The sequence below is a fragment of the Elephantulus edwardii genome, unplaced genomic scaffold (genome assembly GCF_000299155.1).
Source record: "Elephantulus edwardii isolate Elephantulus edwardi_28Jun2011 unplaced genomic scaffold, EleEdw1.0 scaffold00087, whole genome shotgun sequence".
Taxonomy (NCBI): domain Eukaryota; kingdom Metazoa; phylum Chordata; class Mammalia; order Macroscelidea; family Macroscelididae; genus Elephantulus; species Elephantulus edwardii.
Window position 1 is genome coordinate 10,080,931 of NW_006399837.1, and position 7,459 is coordinate 10,088,389.

The following is a 7,459-nucleotide window of genomic DNA, read 5'->3' on the forward strand; positions in this document are numbered from 1 at the left end:
AGACAGAGTATTAATTGCAATGGAAGATGGGACTGATGAACCAATTTTCAGTATAAGAGGCTTCAAGACTTTGAAGTTCTCACAGTTTGTTGCTCATAGTGACTCTATGTACAATAGCTCTTAACTCTGCCCAATCTCATTGACTTCGGCACACTCACCAGGTCAGTCCATCTCATCCAGGGTCTTCCTCTCCTGGGATGTCCCTCCACCCTTCCAAGCATATCCTTCTCCAAGTACTGGTCCCTCCTACCTGTGTGCCCAAAGTATGTGAGACAGAGCTTCAAAATTCTTGCCTCCAAGGAGAAACTTGGTTTCCCTCTCTCCAAGACTGTTTATTCTCCTGGCGGTCCATGGTATGTTCAGTATTCTTCTCAAGCATATACAGGGTCACTATGAGTCACAAGCAACTCAATAGCACATAACAACAACACAGTTTGTGGAAGGCTTAACTTTTTATTCAAGTAACAATAGCTCTTATTCAACTTACTAAAATAACCACGAAGTCATGCTGAATTTGGGAGACAGCAAACTACACTTTCTCTTCATTCTCTAAAAGTAATACATATTTGGGAAAAAAAGTAACTTGTATAATTTTTGGTTGTTCTGATTTCATGTTTTTGTTTTGTTTTTTTTTTTACTTTCTTCTCTTTTCAGAATAGAAAAAAAAAAAAGTTTTATTCTGAGTAACTAGGGGGAAAATGAGGAGGCAGTTACTGGTGGAAAAGTCCTGATACCTGAGCATTCATGATGTGTGACTTCACCGAGGACAAGAATGCAGAGTTTGAGGGGCCTTTCCAGCTGCTTGACCTGTACAGCCCGTGTGGTGACATGATGAGGGCCCTTGGCCAGAATCTCACCAACGCCAAGGTGCTCAAGGTCCCGGGAAACCCTAAGAATGATGAAATAAATGTGAAGATCCTGGAGTTCGAGCCCTTCCTGCCCAGGCTGCAGACTGTGGCCAAGAACAAGGATGAGGGCACCAATGAGGACCGTGTGGAAGGCCTTTGGGAATGACACTGTCATAGGCCCCGTGCCTGTTCCTGTTGGGATGGTACATAGCCCTGAAATATTCCTTGGCCATCACAGCACCTTTGCCACCTTGTACCTCCTGGATAATGCTTGCCAGCAGTATTCACTAAATAAATATGCCCTTTATGTCCATGCACATGAAAAAAATAAGAAGGCTACTAGTGTTCACAAAGCTGCTATGTGCAGAAGAACTAGTCTTTGGAAACAAGCAGTAAGTTAGGATCTCTGTTCCCAGGTCTAGGCAGCAGGGACCATACTACTAAGTGTTAGGACAGTCATGGGCCTTCATGTTGGAACTTACCCATACCTGACCCCTCCAGCAGGTATTCAGAGGCTGTAAATTGCATGGCAGTAGACTGCTCATCCTTCTCTCATGGAGAGGCTGGTGGATTTGAACCATGTGCCTTTGGGACTGAAGTGCAACTTCTTACCACTGTGTTGTTGATTGCTGTTAAGGCTAGCATGACTCATAGCAATCCTATGAACAAAAGGCCTTTTCTATAACTATCATCATTTATCAAAGTTCATACAGTTTCCAGAGGCACGTTGTTTAGGAAGTGGATGCCACTCGTGCTTCCAAACCTGTCCTAAACTAGGAGCTCCACCACTGCCCACCATAGGTAACCGTTATGGCATTTGACACTCCAATGTCACAAGGTTCAGCATCACAACAACCCCAGGTTATCTGAGTACAACATACTGACAGAAGATGCTGTATTACTTAGAATGTTCCTCCAAAATATAGTTAAATACAAAGGCCCTCCCCAAGGTCTTATTGACTCTAAACAAGAAGCTTAAATTAAAAAAAACAATACCCAACCAATATAGTCTGTTGTTATGTGCCGTTGAGTCACCTGTGATGCATAGTGACCCTATGTACAGCAACTCTGAACCCTACCCTGTACTGAGCCAGTTTCACTAATTCCAACACCGACACACCAACCGTCATAACCCCAGATACTGTATCACTCCATCTCATCCGGGGTCTCTCTCTCCTGTGCTGTCCCTCCACCCTTCTGAGCATGATGTCCTCCTCCAAGGACCAGTCTCTCCTGGTCACGTGCCCAAAGTATGTGAGACAGAGCTTCAAAAGGTCACTAATACTCCTCTATTAGGACAGTTGTTTGCCATTAAGTCAGAACTCACAACTGATCCTCCAGAATTTTTCAGAGGCAGTTAATCACTGAAGGAGATTTTCCATCTAGGCTAATGGCACCTAACAACAACAACAACAACAACAACGTTACTCTGCAATCAAATCACCATGCACTAATTGTTCTCAACTGCCATTCCTAATGAGAGAAGACTGTGACTTCCAGCTCCCAACATATTCCCACATGCCCGTCTCAAGAACTGATAGATTAATTCATTACATTCCTATTTTTCCAGTGATGGTGATTTCAGTTTAAGGAGGAGGACCTTGCTTCTTCATCTCCCATGGAGGCCAAGGAAGACTCTTTTGGAAAAATATTAGGCAGTGAATGAGGAGAGACTGAGGTTTCATTTGTCTCCTATTCTAATATGGGAGTTTGAACCACGTGAGTATGCTAAGATTGGAAATCAAAGACTAGCTAACCCAGGGACGGGGGTTTCACCATTAAATTCAAAGCAATAGAATACCTGCAAAGTGAAACACAAATTATTTTCATGTTACCATAGCTCTTCTCGGCTTCATTAAATTAATTGAGAGTTGATTTGTGCAAATTGATAGGCAATTATAATAATGTCCACAATCATGTCAGGATAATTAACCAGGACTGGTCTATTGCTCCTATTTCTACTTCTGGTAATTTCTCATTACTTCTAGGGCTTTTCTCATTGGCTGTAGGCTGAACACAATCATGTTAAGTATTTATTTAATGTTCTTCTTTTAAAATTGTGGAAAATAATTTGAATTCTGAAGCACACATTTCCATGTAAAGGCTCAAAGAAAGGACCACTATAAGCATTTCTAAGGCAGAAGTATTCTCATATCTGCCCACCTTTAATCTGTAGCTTCTTTCCTTAAACTCCCAAAGCACTCTAAGAAGTAGCCTTTTTCTATCTGGTTTCATTGAAAATGATTCAGATTTTGACAGCTTTACAAGATGAGATGCTCCTATGTATTGGACTTCTCTCTTACTGGTGATGCCCCTCCCCCCTCCCTGCACACACACAATAATACCTTCCACATAGCCATGTTGTTGGGTGGTCCCTGAGCAAACCTGCCAAGCTCACTCTTTCCTCTTGTTAGGTGCCATCGAATCAGCTATCACTAATTGTTGTTGTTAGGTGGCATTGAGTACAACTCATAGGGAGGCCATGAATAACAGATCTGCACCCTGTCCTATCCCGGATCATCCTTCTCTCTGGCACGCTTGAGCCCATCGCTGCTATCACTGTGCCAATATATCTCTTTTAGGTCCTTCCTCTTTTGTCAGACCCTCTGCTTTTCCAAGGAGAAAGCCCTCTTAGCAACATGCCAAAGATACGTGAGACAAAGCTTTGCCATCCTTGCCTCCAAGGACCAGTGGCCACGCTTTCTCCAAGACACACCTGTCAGGTGCTGCCGAGTCAGTTCCAACTCACAGTGACCTTAAACATAACAGAAGGAACCGCTGCCCTGTCTGCCCCATCCTCACTCCAGCCACTACGCTTGAGCCTACTGTTGTAGCCATTGCGTCAATCCACCTGTTTTAGGATCCTTCTCTTTTTTGCACACCCAAGAATGTTGGCCTTCTCCAGGGACCTGCCCCTTCTGATTCCAAGTCCCAAGTAGTGAGATGAAGGCTTATCATGCTTGCTTTTGGTATCATATCTAATAAATGTTTAAGGTCACAAAGTTTTTCCTTCTAGAAATTTTATAAGTTTAGCTGTTAGATTAACACTAATTTAGAGAAATGAGAGTTATACAAGTGTTCAGGTCTTTCATTCATAGGGTTACTATGAGTCATCTACGACTTGACGACACTTAAAACAGTTAAGGTTCCAGGCCTTGGGAAATGACATCATGCTGAGAGAAATGGAAGGTCAAAGAAAAGATCTTCAACACGATGAATACGGTGACTGGAGCAATGGACTCGAGCATGTCTCAGATTGTTGGGATGGTGTAGGATAGGGCAAGGGTTAGATCTATTGTTCATGGAATTGCTTTGAGTCAAATGTGGTAATGGTCACCCATGGTGGACAGTGTTTGGTGGAGCTCCCAGATTAAAATAGGCTTGCAAGCAGGAATGGCATCCACTTCTGAAATAGCTTGCCTCTGGAAACTCTATGAACTTAGAGAAATGATGAAAGTTATAAAAATGTGGAGGCTCAGAGGATAAATAGGACACTTAATGTTCTGTTTGGGGTTTTTTGGTTTTGACCCTTAATGTTATGATGTAATAGCGACTTCAACAGTGAGTTGAGCAAGGCAGAAATTCTAAGGATGGTGCCGCAATGAGTCTCTTAGATGAACATGGATTTGATCAAAGCTTTTCCTACAGACATGATCATTTGGTTTTGGTCCTTTAGTCTACTGTTTGTTGTTGTTATGTGTCATTGAATTCCTTGCAACTCATAGTGACCCTATGTACAACAGCCCTAACCCCTGATCTAGCCTGTGTCAATCTGTCTCTCTCTGACACACCTACCCCCACTACCCCAGTCACTAAATCAATCATTCCATCTCATTGAGGGTTTTCCTAACTTACGCTGTCCCTTCATCTTCCTAAGCATGACATCCCTCTCCAAGGACTGATTCCTCCTTGCAACATGCACAAAGTATGTCAGACACAGCTTCAGAATCCTTGCCTGCAAGGAACAGCCTGATTTAACCCTCTCCTGGACAAACCTGTTTGTTCTCCTAGCAGTTCATGGTATATTCAACACTCTTCCCCAGCACCACAGCTCAAAGGCATCAATTCTTTTATTATGGACACTTCTAGACAGTGTCCAGCTTTCTGACACATTGTAATTGCAATGACCATGGCCCGAATCAGAGTCAACTTAGTTTCCAGACCAACATCATTGCTCTTTAGTACTTTGGAGAGGTCTCTGATAAAAGACTTTCCCAATGCAATTTGTCTTTTAATCTCCTAGCTGCTGGTGGCAAGAGTGTTGTAGAAACAAGCACACTGAAGCTTGTAAAAATCTGTCTCTTCACCATCTATCATGATGCTGCCAATTGGCCAAGGGATGAGAATCTTTGTTTTCTTGATGTTGAGCTTCTATTCATATTTAAGATGACATTCCACATTAATTGGGTTCTTGATGTTAAATTAATATCCAGAGTACAATTCTTTACGTATGTTGTTCAGTTTGCTAATAATTTAATGGGAGTATTTGTGCCTATATTCACGAAAGTTCTGTAGTTTTCTTGTTACACATGTGGATTTAACATCAGTGTAAAATTGCCTTCATGGAATAAATGGAGAAGTGTTTTTCCCCCTTTATTTCAGAATTCTGTGGGATTGGTTCCTCCCCACCCCCTTCCAAATATGTGATGTAATTCTATCATCCATACCTGTCCTTATTTATGAGAAATAAAAAAAATATTCTTTACTTGTTAGGTGCCATTACTTTGAGTATGACTCATAACAATCCTATGAACCACAGATGTGAACCCGGTCCTGTGCTGTCCTCACAATCTCTGACGTACTCAAGCCCACTGCTACAGTCACTGTGTCAATTCACATGCTTGAGATCTTTCCTCTTTTTCATTGACCCTCCACCTTTCCAAACATGATCTTCACGGAGTAGCTTCTCCTAGTAACATGTCCAAAGTACGAGATAAAATTTATTACCTCTGCCTCTAAGGAGCACTCTGGTTGCACTTAATTCAAGACATATCTGTTTGGTTTTTTTGCCAGTCCATAAGATATTCAGTACTCTTCTCCCACAAAAAAAAAGCCGTCAAAAGCATCAATTCTTCTGTCATCCTTATTCACTCTCTAGCTTTCAGATGCACAGCAAGTGACTGAAAAGACCATGGTCTGAATCAGGTGTACCTTAGTCCTCAAACTGACATCATTGCTCTTCAATCAAGATGTTCTCGGCTGCTGACTCTCGCAGTGCAACATGTCTGCTGACTGCTGATACCACAAGTGTAGATTGTGGATCCAAGTATGATGAAGTTGTTGATAGTATCAATCTTTTCTCTATATACTATGATGTTACCTTTTGATTCAGTGGTGAGAATTTTTGTTTTCTTGATGTTGAGATGAATTCAATAATGAAGCCTATCCTGCTTGATCTTCTGCAGCAAGTGCTTCAGGTCCTTCTTACATTCAGCAAGCAAGGCTGTGCTACTTAGACTACGTAGACTACTGCTGAGTGTTCCTCTGATCCTGATGAAAGATCCACTTTTAAATCAGATGACTTAATCCATTATTGTTGCCTCTCCAGCAGGCCTTTGTTAAATTAGAAAATCAGGACATTAGATGTTTTACACTTTGTGCACAATGTGCTTAATATTGCTTTTTCTCATTTTTAAAATACAGAAAGGCTTTTGAGCTTCCAGGACTTCTTTATAAAATGTAAAAATTATGTATTTTTTACATTCAAAGAAATCACTCTCAGATTGACTCCGTTTTAGCCTTGCTACAATGACAAGATGGTGCTGCCTGTCCCATGTTTACGTAATTTTTTTTTCAAGTAATGCTTGTCAATGTAAATGGGACTTGAACATGAGAAGTGAAAGGGGAAAAAATGAGCAAAACAAATCTACTGTTCTGGAGTTGAGTCTGATTTATAGTTACTGTAGGGCGCTCTGGTGACCTACTGGCAAGAAGCTGCCTGCAATCCTGAAGGTATGTGGTTTGAGGTTACCAGTTGCTCCATGGGAGAAGGATGGACAATCTCCTCCCATGCAATTAACTAACTGCCTATGATAACCCACCAGAGGGTCAACGATGGGTTCGTTCCAACTCAACGGTACACAACAACTAGGGGGCACAGTAGGGTTTCCCTGACTGTAAATTTTTAGGGAAGTTGACTCACATCTTTTTCTGGAAAGAAGCTGGTGGGTTCAAATGACTGTTTTGGTTGGTAGCTAAGTGCTTAACCCATTGTACGACCTCCAGAGCCCCTTAATCATTATGTTGTTGTTAGATGCTGTTAAACTGGCTACAACTCATAGTAATCCTATGCAGAGATTTGAACGTTGCATAATCATGTGCCATCCTCATCGTCTCTGACGTACTAGAGTCCATTGTCAACTAGAACTTAAAAAAAAAAAACCCAAATCCGAATTTACTTAACATTCAGAACAAGAGGACATCTTACAAACTTTCACTGTCCTTTCCTGATGGAATGTTTCACTGATACCCTCTATGTTTCCATGCACGATGTCCTGTTCCAAGGACCTGCCTCTTTTAACCATATGCCCAAAGTAGGCATGAGAAGGGAGTCTTCTTGTATTGTTGTTGATGTTAGGTCCCGTTGGGTTGAGTATAACTCATAGCGACCC

At 41.7% G+C, this 7,459-nt stretch overlaps 1 pseudogene; it reads left to right on the forward strand.

Annotated features, from left to right (window-relative positions):
• The first annotated feature begins 747 nt into the window (after positions 1-747).
• On the forward strand, positions 748-1,014 carry LOC102843145 (annotated as a pseudogene).
• The last annotated feature ends 6,445 nt before the right edge of the window (positions 1,015-7,459 follow it).